The following is a 14,326-nucleotide window of genomic DNA, read 5'->3' as shown; positions in this document are numbered from 1 at the left end:
ATTCCCTCCCCAAACACAAAACTACCCACCCTCAAAAAATATATGATCTTCAAAAAATATATGATATATTGCCACAGCAGAGCAGGCTGGAGGCAGAGGCGACTCAGCTGTTTGCCCTTATGGTTAAAAGGCTACGGAATGGCTGGCAGGGGGAAACACAATCATCTGAAACAGGGAACGCCTGTTCAAATAGGAAAAACAGGTGAGCAAAGAGGCATGTTTTAAAGAAGCAACAAAACACTAATCACTTTTGAGACTTCATCCTTAACAAAACAACCACTGTGGTACAATTGCTATAAAATCTTGTTATTTTTCCTCACCTAGGAAAGAAGAAAGGCAGTTTTGGTTTACTCTACTGGCAGTATTTATAAATGAAGCATGATGTTTTCTGTATGAAATTATTTTATTTGTGTTTAACAAGGATAAAAGAAAATATACAGAAATGTATATTCTGCTACAAGCACATTTTTGTGCACAATGCTTGAATTTTTAAACAATAATCCCTCTCCAAATAGTTTAGGTAACTGCTGTCAAAAGTTAGATGGTAACATAGCTGCAGGCTAACAAATATAAGACCGAATTTTCAGCAGATGCCTTTGTATTTTACTACAGCATATTAGGAGATGACACAAAATTCTTGAATTTAGGTGCACATTTGAATCAGAAACCATTACTTGTTAAAGTACACATTCTTCATCTCGAAAATTACACCTGTCTCAAATGAGCAACTTTTAAAGAGTTTCATACAAAGGCATAAGTAGCTTTATACATTATTTATCTTGTATTTTATACTGAGAGCTGCATGTTATTTGGGGAAGTAGAAATAACTACAGTGATTTAGAAGTAAATGCTTTACATCTAAAAAAATAAAACAGAGGGGGGCTTGGAGGAAAAAAATGTGTTGCCTTTATGAACCCGTGAGTCTTTCCTGTAAGAACTCTTCTCACAGAGGACTATTTACAGCGAATGAAAATTATCCTGGCAATCAACCCGGCTATTTCCTTGCTGCTAGGTGCTGAGCAAAGAGAGGAAAGGGAAGAAAAGCCACAGACGTGGGGAGAGAGGAGAAGCCAGGAGCCGTTCCTGCATTGCACCTGCAGCCATCGGTCTGTTCATGTTCAGGGCCCCGTGCAGCACAGAAAACGATGACGATTATCGCAGCAGCGAGCGCGCTCGGCCCCTTTGCTGTCCTTCTGTCTGGTGTCATTCATACAGTAAATAACTAGATAGGGAGTCCTGTCTAAGGGTACAAATAAAGGCCGTGCCAAACCCAAGCCATATGTAAGTTGCTGTTTGCTTCTCAGCAGCTCAAGTTGTAGAGAATGTTTTCTTTGTTTCGCCTTTCATTATGTTTGTAAAATCTCCGTTTCCATGGCAGGTGGCCATGTCCCGCCCCTGCTCCCCAAAAAGCCCCGCGGTGCCCCAGCCCAGCGCCCATTCATTCCCTCCAAAGAGGAAAGCAGGCTTGATTTCAAATTGGAGAAATTCCTCTACACCTTGCAGCTCCTTTGCAAATCCAGCATTCAATCCTTAGCAAACAGGAGGATGTTGCTGCTGTCCCCGGCAGATTACAGCCAGTTAATATCCTGTTCTGGGAACAAGGAGCCGGTGGCGTGCCAAGAGGGCTTGGGGACACCCGCGCACTGTCACAACACGAGGGCTCTGGAGCTGGTGAAACATGGGGTGGGGATAAACAATGGCTACTGCCCGAGGAATTACCCACGGATCCTGTTAGGATTACTGTGCTGATTTTATGGTCTTTAAAGCTGACCTTCCAAAGGATAAAATGAGAAGAAGGAGCAGGGTAATGCTGCTTTGGATTTTTTGAAATGAGAAATGCAGGTCCTGCCTGTTTTTTCCGGGAAGGATGAATAAAGAAGGAGCAGGTTTAACATCAGCAGGGCCAAAGAAGCTGCACGGTGTTACCTGACAAGAGCAAATGAGTTTTCCTTTGGACATTTTTTTTTTTTCCTGATAACTGTAATTTATGTCAAATATCTATCACATAGTACAACAGTGGGATGGAAAACTTTCACAGCAAAGTTGCAAAAGCCCCCAGCTACCAAAAGCTGTTAATAAGTCTGGATCTGTCAAACAAATAGATATTAAAAGGGAAAGATAGGAATTAGGGTTTTTTTAAATAATTGAATAAAAAAAAATCTTTCTTTTTTCCCCAAGGAAGAAATCTTTCCAAGCTTCCTGCAACTATTATTAAAAAGAAATTCCTTCATTCCTATATCAGTTTAAAGCCTCAGCAGCAAGGTACCTAGCACATCCCATGGACTATCCTTAGATTTATGCTGAAGTTTGGATCACTGAACAGGGGGGCTCTGCTGTCTCTGATTCAGCTAGACCATGCACTATTGAGCAGCAGCACTGAAAAGCACATGCAAAGTAAAAAAACCTTTCAGTGTTGCAACAAGCAAAATTCCCCATAGATTTAAAGGGATCGTTGTGCAGCCAGACACCCACATCACCTCCGAGTTCAGCAGTCAGTACTTCAAGTCACTAAAATAGATCCCTTTGTCTCCCTCGCTGGTACTATGACACATTGAGGCAAACCCACTATTACTTCCTTTCACTCTGTGATATCACCAGACATAAGATGTGGAAGGAATTAATTATGGCTAATTAAAAATTAAATCCTCTCTTGCCTTTGGTCACTGTATTTCTCTCTCTAACGCAGCATATGCAGCTCAAACACTCTATTACATTCTGCATCTGTCACCTTCTGTTTGGGAATTCTTTGCTTACTTCTCTTTGGCTTCAGCATCAAGCTCTGTCATTTGGTCTTCACAGTGCCAGCTGCAGAGCTCCGGCCTGGCTCCTACCTCTGCTCCCTCTGCTCCGTGCCGCCGCTGCTGCCGCTGCTCACAGCTGACCACCTTTGCTTCGGCTCCTCTCCCCAGCAACTCAGTGTCACTCCTTACTTCAAGCCCCCCCCAGCCTGCAAGGGCCTCCCTCTCCTTCTATGCCAAGCTGACTCTCTCCAACGCAATCACTTGATGCAGCAGCTCCCTGCGAAGCTTTTCGACCATGGTTCCTCCGATGATACCACCTCTGCCGCACAGCTGACCTTCACACCATGCATCGTGCATGTGAACTCTCTTGTCCCTCCCAAACACCGACAACAATCTTCCGGGGGGAAGAGAAGAAAAGCAGGCACAAAGGAAGCTTTTTCCCTTTGAGCAGGTCTCGACACCCTGATGCTCAATAAATAAATGGAAGATTATCCAAGTTATTTTGCAGCAAGTGCAATGTTTGCCAAGCAGATCACAAGAATTTCACCATGTCATGCGTTGGCTTACGAGTCAGCTCTGGACCAAGAAATGCCAAGGTTACCTGGATGTCTGTCCTACAAAAACCATCACCAGGTTTCATAATGAGATTTGTCAGAGATTGCCGGAGGCAGAGTGCTGCACCAAGACTATGAGCGTGGTCCAAACAGGCCAGCTTCAGAACTTCCTAAGCATTTAGAAGGACTAAACAGGACTATTTAAGAGAACAGACTGTGTTAGTGATGCAGTACTGCTACAGAGGTCTTACAGAACTTTCCCTGGAAGTTTTGCTACAGTCTATGGCAAGAGAAAGTCATCATCAGACGTCAAGAAACCTGCACCTTAACTGCAAGAGCTGTTATAAAACTTTGCATTTTAGGATCTTGTTGGAAAAAAGTAGTTTCATCCTGGAGTTCCATCTGTCATCTCTTCTGTCAAGACTTCATTAGCATGCAAGTGAGATGTCACACCAGTCACAGCTTCCAAGAAATTTCTTTGTTGAAGTCCGCTAAATTAAAATAGCCAGCAGAGATGGAAAGTGAACATTTCTGAGTGGATAAAAGGATAAAAGTCGTTCTTACTGCTGAAGGCATATTGTCCAAGCTAAACACAACACACACTTTTGCACCATGAAGTTTTTGAAATGAGTCTAGATATTTGTGACTGAACTACATCAGTTGCGTACTTTATAAAAATATTATTATTTCAAAATCATTTTACCATCATCTAGCCTATGGAAATGCACTACTCAAATATTTACTAATGCAGTTAATAGAAATGTCATATGGAAGTACATCTCTACCTAGCTGCTAATACTTCTATCACTATAGCCACTAATAATTAAAGTTACCTGGGTATCCATCTTGAATGCTGTTAAAAGTCAGCTGTTAAAAATTATTCCAGCTAAACCATTCAAAAGGTGCTTTGAACTTGTTTAAGGTCCTTCGTAACACTGTGCAGCTAGCTAGGAAACTACATTCTCACCCGAATAAAGTAGCATAAATAATTTACTGTGTAAGTCAGGGACTTTGTCCTATGGTACTTGCATACACTTAGTGGCCACTTTTCCAAGATAAGAACTAGAAACTGTATCTTCCTTGAGATTACGTTGCAGGCACCAGTGATCTTTGATGAGTCGGTATAAGCATTATACGATAATTACAAACTACCGAACTAAGGGCGTGCATCCATCTGCTGTATTAAAACGACCCCTGGAGTCATCCCAACCCAGGACCATGCCAGTGTTGCAGACCGGGTGGTGGGTGCTCATCTGCTTGTTCGGAAACCAGAATGTTAGAGGCTGTAGGAGCTGACTTGAGCTGGAAGCTTTGAGGTTAATAATGTATATTCTCTTGGTTATAGTATCTCTCTTCCCAGGCTGAGGCTAAGACGTGCTTAAAAATTAAAAGTGCAGATATCCTACAAAGGAGGAACAGATGCTAAGACTACACATTAATCTTTAATGTGATTCCAACTCACATACTAAATTTTACCAACTTCCCTGCATCGCTGCAGCCTCCGCGATCTCTCCACCTCACTGTGCAATGTGGTGTTACTGTGCTAGGGCACAGGTGTGGGTGCAGACTAACCCTAACGAAAACAGAATCAAAACAGTGTTACAATGATTGAGTACTCAACTCTCACATTCACATATTGTATTCTCCCTTTTGCTCCTACAGGATCCTGACGTGTTGTAACCAGATCTGAGGAGAGGCAGTCCTGCCTCTGCCGGCATCCTCACACTCAGTCCCACGCACATTAGCTGATGAAAAATTAGACCTTGAGCTTCAAGCGATTTCTACAGCTGCTTAAATAAAGAGAAAGACAGAGAAAACATTTATGAAATTCTTTCAAGATTTATCTAGCAATGCGTTCCCCGTCACATATTGTGTGGCGCACATAAAATGCGTGTGCATATTTATGTAGGTGTCTCTGACCCACAAGAAAGCAGCAGAGTGCGTAGCTATGCAGAATGAAGAGCGATGAGTACTTACATCAGAGAAATGAGCAGCAGCAAAGGTGCAGGCTAACAGCCCCATAGACTAATTTCCGTCACTTCTGTGTATGCTTCGTAGAAAATGCTGATAAAACATGGCAAAGCCACTCAGTTTAGATCTTGGGCACCTTCCAGAAAAGGAGAGGAAAAAAAATAAATAATGACACATAATACATAGATGAAAAGCTAATAACTGTGTATTATTGACCTCAGGGCAGAAACGCTGAAGAAAATTTATTAGTTTATGTAGGGCTAGCCATCAGAGTGAAGCTGAGTGTATGACTGAGTGTTAGATGGAAAAACAAAGCATGCTCATGGTCAAACTCTCAGAAGCACTGTAGTGATCCCTCGCAATCGCTTGTTTCGCTGATAAAAGCTTTTATGCCCATCCTTATCTGAAAGTCACTGTCTTTACACTGACAAGGCACTATATTTTCAGTAAACTGGCCTGGCCTATTTGATGTACTATGGTGCCGTTACTTGGACCACCAACAAAAGCACTGGTGCTCTTTCAGGCAGCTACAACTTCGAAGTTGCCACCAGATAAAATACCGAACAGATCTTTTCATGCTATCCCTTCTCGGCAGGGAATGCTGAGGAATTGTTTCACACAGAGTAGAAAAAAACCAAGCATGGAATTGACAGAAGGAAACAATATTCTTCGCTGACAAGTGCAAACTGACAAATTTTGGTACTTGTAGTCAAGGTGCTATGATGGGCAGACATGAATGGAGCTCTTCAAACAGTCTTTGCAACTCAGGCTTGAGAATTTAACCCAGGATCCTGCTTTACTCCAGCACCCACGTTGCTAAAAACAGAGATGAGAATACTGCATTGCAGTCCCATCTGCACAACAAAGCGGTTAAGTTCATTTCACAGATACGTCTCACCCAGGAAATCATTTTAATGTGTCCTGCTCTTCCCTGGACATACTGCAAGTACAGCACTCGGCTACCTGGCCTAATTGCAGAAGGAATATTTTAGCAGTTGGAAGTGGCTTCATTCCGCAGTACCTTTGTGTAGACAGATCACCTTCAGCGATTATTTATTTCAGGAGTTCAGATTCCTGCCTTCCTGTGACATGATGAATGACTTTTAAGTAACATAATATCTGGTTTCCTCCTCTTTCACACACCCATTTCATTGCCAGTTGTCTTCAGTGACCAGATCTGAAAGGATTGTTTGCAGTCAAAAGGGAAAGAGATTCTTTACCACATGCCCAGCCTCCTCTTGTTCATATTTAATTGAATTCTTGTTTGTGTTAAAATGGTTATCAATTATTCACCCCTGTACTCACTAATTCCAAACATCATAAGTAATAAATAGGACTGCTCTGTTAAAAATTCCAGCATAATTTCTTTTCCTTTTTAATCTGTTCTCCATGTAACTGCAAGCTAGCCAGTGAATTATACGGGGGTTTCCTGTATATATTATTTAAAGAAGAAAGCAGCCTAGCAGGCAAGGTACAATAGTGGTGCTGTGTCAGGAGGTAGCATGGGGTAGATCCATCAGCTTACGACCTGAGTCTCTCCCATCACTGCTGGGGCTGGTGATGGCTAAACAGCACTGAGAAAAAAAGTTCTCTCCTTTCAAACCAGCAGCTCAGACCTCTCTTTCAGCCTCAGTTTTAACATTTGAAAAGAGTATTTTTTGACTAGCTAAATTAAATCCTTGACATCTTTTGTTTATAACCCGCATTCTTTCTCAAGCCAGTTGAGAGGAAACAAACAAAGCAGACAAAAAGGAAAAAAAAAAACCACACAAAAACCCAGAGGGAACAGGAGATAATTTGATCCTGGTAAAATACAGCAAACCCACAACCTGCTCTCTGTGAGGCTCTCCAAACCACACCGCACTTCTGTAAGAGTACAGTCACACAAGATCAAATATTTCAAGATGCAAAGACCCTTCCCCTGTCATCGGAAGGTCTGAGTACACTACTTGCACGATGCATCTAAAGCCCAAGCAGCAACCTCAGCACTGCTGAGCAGGAGATGTGCCATCTATACATGACTGCTCAACAGAGCCGGAGCAGTCCCTCCGACAGTCAGCATGTCTTAAGCTTTAAAACCCTGCTGAAAAGAGACTGTTACAAACAGAAGCTTTTTTTTTCTTACCATTCTTTAATATCAATCCAGCATAGCCATAAGAACCCCTGAACCTTATGTAGCAATAGGGTGGTGGTGTAGAAGCCACGGAATCGTGCACATATCCCATTAAAACGTTAATCTCCACAAGGCAAATGAGAAATCACACAAATGTGATACATTCTACTGAACGATTTACTGAATGCCTCAGTTTTCCCACCTGTAAAATGGGACTTGTTTTACATTTGGCTTTTTACTGGCATCACTCTGAATGGTATCTGGAACAGGAAAATCCGCCTTTCCATGGCCTCGGTCTCAACTGGTATTCCAGAAAAAAAATCACCCTGGAAAAAATAATGTCTGATACAATATTGTCTATACCTTTTTCATTGTGCCATGCAATACAATAAACCCTTGCTTTTCTCACTTACTTCTTTTTAAAAAGAACATAGCTTTCTGTTTGAACTTGAAATTGGGAGGAATCTCATAGGACAAGGATTTAAAGCTTCACCCTAAACTGGAAAGCATTCAGACAGAAACTTAGCGAGCAAGCAATGTTGTCACTTGACTGGAGTACTGGAACATACAGAAGTTAATCACTACAACAAATATGGAAGTAATATTTTTGTTAACTTTGTTCTTCTGCTAACAATAGACGGAGTGACACGTGAAGCATTTTAGCTCTGTAGCTGAACGGGGTCATTATGTTCCCAGAGAAGGTGTCTCTCATCCCTGGAAGCTTTCTGCCAGCTCCATGCATGTCAGCTCCGGAGCCAGCAGCTCCAGTGTGAACTGCTGTGTGCAACCTCCCCAGCCTGGCACCTGCAGAAGGGCTCAGCAGGCAAGACATAGCTTTGTCGTGACAGAACCAAAACTAGGTGGCTTAAACAGACCAGCAAGATTCAATTTTCAAATACGTTCTGATAATAACTGGGAATGATAAAGCCATTTATTGCGATTTAATAAATGAATCTGTAATTTGCCCATCTAGGGAGCTTAAGCCTGCACAGAAAGAGGACTGATAGGGTAGGTCAGGATTTGTGACACCTGGATGCAGCTCTCTGCTTGGCCATAAGCCTCTGGTGTGAATTTACCCAGAAAATGCTTACTGCACACAGGATAACACCGTGCAAAGTAAGTGTGTGTATAAGGAACCTAGGAACTAGCCTGCTTTTCAGGATCAAGCCACTACCTCATCTCAATCTTTCTATAGCATTGAACTTTATCACATAAATCCACCCTCAAAGCTCCACATCTGTAAAACATGGCTAACAATACTTCCTCTCCCTTGCACGGTTACTGTGAATATTCAGACACAAATGGTTCTGCGGTGCCCAAATGCTAACGTACAATGCCATTAAAAATCCCAAACATAGATACATGGTTTCTAGGAGCATGGAAAGCTGTAGTAAATCTATTTCAATCTCACTTCTCATGCAGGTCACTAAATCTGTGCCTATAATATTAGGAGTGTGCTGGCTAACTGGCCACAAGCTATACAAAAGCCTTTTCTCTCCAAGTTCAATCAAAAGGACAACAGCATATGACAGACCCCTTGTATCTTTTGGTATTTTAGCCTGTCACAGCAGGGACCTCCTGCAGTGCTAGGAAAAGAGGGGTTTTCTGCTGGCCAAGCTAAAGCTAACAAAAATACCTAATGAGTAGAAGAGCCGAGAAGCTCATGCATTTAGCTATGTCTAAAGTAGCATGTGCATACTGAATGTGGGCATGAAAAATTAATTCCAGAGGTGCTATCAGGTATACCTTCAAGTGACTAGTTGGACTAAAAAAAAATAAAATCCTGTTTTTGGTAACTATTTTTACTTCAATTAAAAATATTTGGGGGAGAAATTATACCATTCCCCCAAACCCTCTTTTTCTCTAGAACAAGGGAAAAGAAATTCTGCCCTACAATCACTGACTTGTGTCCTGCAAGCTTCTGGTCTAACTCTTCACTTCCTCTCTCTAGCAATGGTTTCTCTCCCTGATAGTCACCATCCCTCTCAGCCATACTGCAGTTTCCCACCTGTCTGAACTACTCCCCCACCAGCTCCCCATCACTGACCCCACTGAATTTGCCAGGGTGGAAGATGGGGTTGTTTCAGGAGCTCTGTGCACTGTGGCTGCACCTCTGGAGAAGGATGCAGTGAGTTAGAGAAGTTAGAGAACTGAACATGCTGGAAACGCATATGAGGGTGATGGGCATCACGACACACCATACGCTGGGGTTTGGGAATGCAGTGTGGGGCACTGGAGCAGAAGAGCCTTCCCTGGAGAGCTGCAGATGGGAGAAGTGTGTGACAGTATGTCACACCAAATTTACCCAAGATTCCTATTAGACTTTCAGGATGGAAAATATTCCCTAATGTTGCTCTAAAACACAGAGTGCATCCCTGCAAATTAATAACTTGGAAAATAATTTAAAATGTCAAATGGTATCTACCAGTTGAAAGTGATAGTCACTCCCCGTAGGAAGAATGAAGGTATGACAGACCTTTCATCTGTGATGGTACCTTTGTCCCAAAAAAAAGCAATGCAGAGGGAAAAAGCCAGAGATTCAGTCCAGTATAACAGACAAGAAAATACTCATCCAGACGTTACTTTATGCTGCAGGTGTAACATGCTTCAGAAGAACCTTTAGAGGTAGCTACGAGAAGTAAAGCATAACTGACTTTTAGTCTGGAAAGGATGTCTATACCCAGGCCAAGGAAAGCAGTTAGAAAGGTACAGTGACCATAGAAACATTGGGTAATCCTTGTTCTTTTCCTTCAGGACAGTCCTAGCCTATAGGCTTGATGACATATAATTTCCATGATTAAGTATCTGTTAATTAAACACACAATATGTAATTACTAAATGCAAGCCGTTTGAGCTCTTAAGGCATCTAGAGTTCCTGCTGTTCCAAACAGAAGGATACTCATCTTGGATTCCTAAACACACATTTGTGAAAAAATGTCCAGTCTGATTACGTGTGTCACATCTCACTGGAGATGTGGCGTAGTTTTATTTATTTGACCTTCAAGCAAAGCTGAAGAGGGAGCTGCAACGAATGCAAATATATTATAGGAAATGTCCTTGGAAAGAAGTATCTGTTAACCTTACCTGTGCAAAGGGAAACCTGCATCTGAAAATCCAATATTTAATCAAAGCCTTCTGTAATTAGGAAACTTGGTTCCATCATCTTTAATCCAAAGAGGAGTATCGTTGATGGATTACCTGCTTCGATAACTCTGGCAAAGCTAAAGATTCAATAAAAATTGGCTTTGCCTTGCAGCCCACTGCTGACTCACTATATGCTGCAAAGAAAGAACACAGAGAATGATTTTACAAATTCTTCTGTGGCTGAAGGCTACTAGAGTAAGGGTGGCAAGATCGGCTCCTCCATCAGCATGGATTGGTATGGTCTTTCCCAATGAAAATTCAGTGCATGGTCTTTTATACTACTTAGAGCAACACGCACCTGTGTAACAGGATGGTTCAATTCCTTCCATATTCAGGGGCATCATTACAGAAAGGCACCAGCTGACAGTGACAAAAATGTTCACTTCATGACAGAAAAAAGGCCAGATGCTTTGCTACAAAGCAGTGAAAATGCCCTTGTTGAGGGATCCACAGGTACCTTCATCTTTAAATTCTGAATAAAACCTCCACTCAGGAGTTTTGGGAAAACTTTCAGGAGTTTCTTTTATTTGCATGACTGCAAATCTGTTTAAAACTATCTTAACTAGTGCATGTGAATCCATCACAGACACGCTGAGCTTATTAGAGAATAAAGAATTGTTCGTCCCCACCTTATGCCTACATTACAATTTTCAGTATAAAAGTGTATGTAGTGAAAAGGTTCAACAGGTGCATGATCAGGTCAGATTCTAATTAATGTATGTGTCATCGCGCAATAGGCAAGTTCTAAATAATGCAGAGCTCAAAGCACTAAAACTATGTAAAAGCAAAGCCTGGAAACAAAAACTGTTGTTTCATTAAACTTAAAATACAATTTGACTCTGTCATACCAATGTATATGAGCTATCTGCATTAAATTGTGTTTAATTTAACTCTGGAACTATAGGGCCCAATTAAAAATAATGAGGCCTGTCTCCAACTGTCAGGCTCAATTAGAGATAATGGGAACTGATAGCTCCTGGAATAGATTCATTTTTGTCTGATAGACGAACTGGGGCAGGGGTCTTGGCAGGGGTCATTGGAATAGACCTGGCAACAAAACGTGGGTCATTCAAGCTTAAGGAGTCTTAAGGAACCTAGTTATTAAATAAGGAAGTAGGAAGTAAATCAAATCCAAAAGCACATGAATAACCCCAACAGATTCTTTTTTCTGTTACATCCCCATATATTGGAATTCATCTAACGATTAAACTGCCCATTCTAAACCAACAAAATATATAAAACGCATAAAGGTTAAACCTATCTGACAAGACAAAAGAAAAACTAGAAATATATGTGCCCAACTTCATATTCCAGTACCAATTTTCAGGAGTTTAGCAGGATCAGTATTTTTCTCTAGGTAATGCCCCAATGACTGTAGCAAAATTGCTGTGCTTTTATTTTACATAAGCGTTATAAAAAACAAATCCAGGAAAGATAATGTGAATGTATTAAGAAAACCTTGCTGTCTCGATAGGAGTTCCATCAGATGAGCAGATTACTTCCTATTCAGCCTCAGCAATAAAAATAGGAAAAATCTGTCAGCTTTTGCTAAGCGCTTTCAAAAATGTAATCACACAGTCAAATTCAGAAACGCACCCGAGACCAATGAAACCGTTTGTCCTTGAAGAAACATGAATGGGCAATACAGCGCTTGACAACTTTTAGGTGCTAGACAGTAGCTGTCATTTTAGATGAGCAATTAATCTTGAACCGAGAGGGAGATGGGGAGGCCCTGTTGACTGTTTATTCAGCTAGAATGACAGTCAGTGTCTGTTAGCACCACTTGGACACTGCCTGGAATCGGGAACCTCTCCCAGGCAAAGCTTGCCTGTGCATCTATTGTCAACAGCAATGACTCTGAAGTTCGTGTTGGGCAATCCTGACGCGCCGTGCCTTGGCTCGCCTTTTGTTTCTCTGCGAAGACACTTTTTTAATCTAATGATATCTTTCTCAATGTCTAACGATGCTCGTGCAACGTGCCGCCAATGGCATTTTATCCTCCGCTCCCCTCCCCCCTTACATGTACAGGCCTGCAAAGCCATGCTTTGCATTTTAAATCGGTTCTCTGCGACTTCTGAGGCAAGAAAGAACAGTTGAGCATGTGAGCTTCTCCCCAGCGTGTCTTACTCTGAAAGAATGTGCAGGTTTATAATTCGACCTGTCGTTTTTCCTCATACTTCCCTTCTTGTACACAAAGAACCTCACAAGAGGACTCTCTCTGGCCACAGCAGAACAACACAAACATGTCATTGATAAAATACAACGTAGGGTTACTGGCAATACAAAGGACTAATGTTATTCCCTTCCTCCAGTGTCTTCCCTTGGCTGAAAGCACTAAGAGCTGGTCACCCCAGGCTCAGGGTGACAACCTGCTTGACTCGACCCTACCTCTGTTCACTACTCAATGGCTGTACTTAGACGGGAATCCACACAGGCAGGAACATCTTTGGAGCCTGAGCCACGACTATCTCTGTATCTGCGTAACACCCAGAACAGGGCACACATTTCAATTTCAGTCCTTAGAAATGATACAGTTTTAAGAAAACGAATAGAAAAAGTGTCTATTTCCTCTAGTCTGAAGTATATCCGGCTCACGGCATGCACCACTTGGGAAAAGAGAAGCACTGAGGTTTTGGAGAATTTTTGTTACTTGTAGCAGGTGTTACTTGTGCTCAGTAGAAAACCTGCTCTTAGGAAGCACAGCTGTGTGTCTCTGACGGGACTTCAGGAATGAGGACAAGTGTAAGGATATGTGTACAAATCCATATTTTACGTGAACTGTCAACTGTGGAAGATACCTAAGAACTTACAGAAGGATCTCTGTGGCCTTGTGCTCATACACCTGTATACAAACATATATACATCTGTGTGTATATATATATACACAGACGCATAAATATGTGTACTTTAACCCCCCAAAAGCATTACTGAATATATTAATTGTTGCACCCTTCAGCTGGAAGAATCAAATGTTTTGCTGACTTCATTCTCACTTGACCCTTATGACTTTGGTCGATGCCAAGAGGTATATTCTGTGAAATTTTCATAACCCTCTGTCTTGATCTCATCCTGTGAGTCTTGTAGGCATGTAGCACCTTTGAAAGACAAATGTAAGCATGATGAAAAACTCTACAATGCAATTAACTTCCTTATGTCAGAAATGTGAAGTGGATTCGCATATTAAGACATGGTTGAATTAAATTCACAACTTTGAAGGGATTTCAAGACATTCATAACACAAAGATGCTGCATTTCCTAGACAACTGATCCGCAAAAGGCTGCTTACAGTTCCATTTTTGCAACTTCCCGAAGCCAGAGCCTATTTTTCTGAACTGTGACCGTCAGGATTTGTGGAACTGGGCCAACTTGAATTAATATAATTACATCTTTTTCTGTGAGGAAATGTAAATGTTTTCCTTCATTGCAACAGAAAATGGTGATACTTTTGCATTTCTACAGCCTCTTCCATCAAAGTATCTGAAAGTTGTATAAAAACTGATGAATGAAGCCCTAGCACAGTAATAGAAAGGGTCATTATTTGTTTTACAGAAGAATTACCCAAGGCACAGATAACCCCATCTGTTTAGCAGAACTAACATAATTATTCATTTCAGCAGTTAATTACAAATAGTAAATTTTTGAGGAATTGAAGTTTACTTGTTCAGTGTCACGCAGTAAATTCTGTTGTTTCTAGTGTTGCTGTTTCTAATTTGTGTGTCTAGCTCAATTCAGAGCTTGGTATTCAGCAGTACTTGCAACATTCTGAAAAAAATGAGTTACTAACTTACATCCAGTATTCAGAA

Source organism: Falco biarmicus, chromosome 1, assembly GCF_023638135.1.
Source record: "Falco biarmicus isolate bFalBia1 chromosome 1, bFalBia1.pri, whole genome shotgun sequence".
NCBI lineage: Eukaryota > Metazoa > Chordata > Aves > Falconiformes > Falconidae > Falco > Falco biarmicus.
This window is presented reverse-complemented; position numbering follows the sequence as displayed.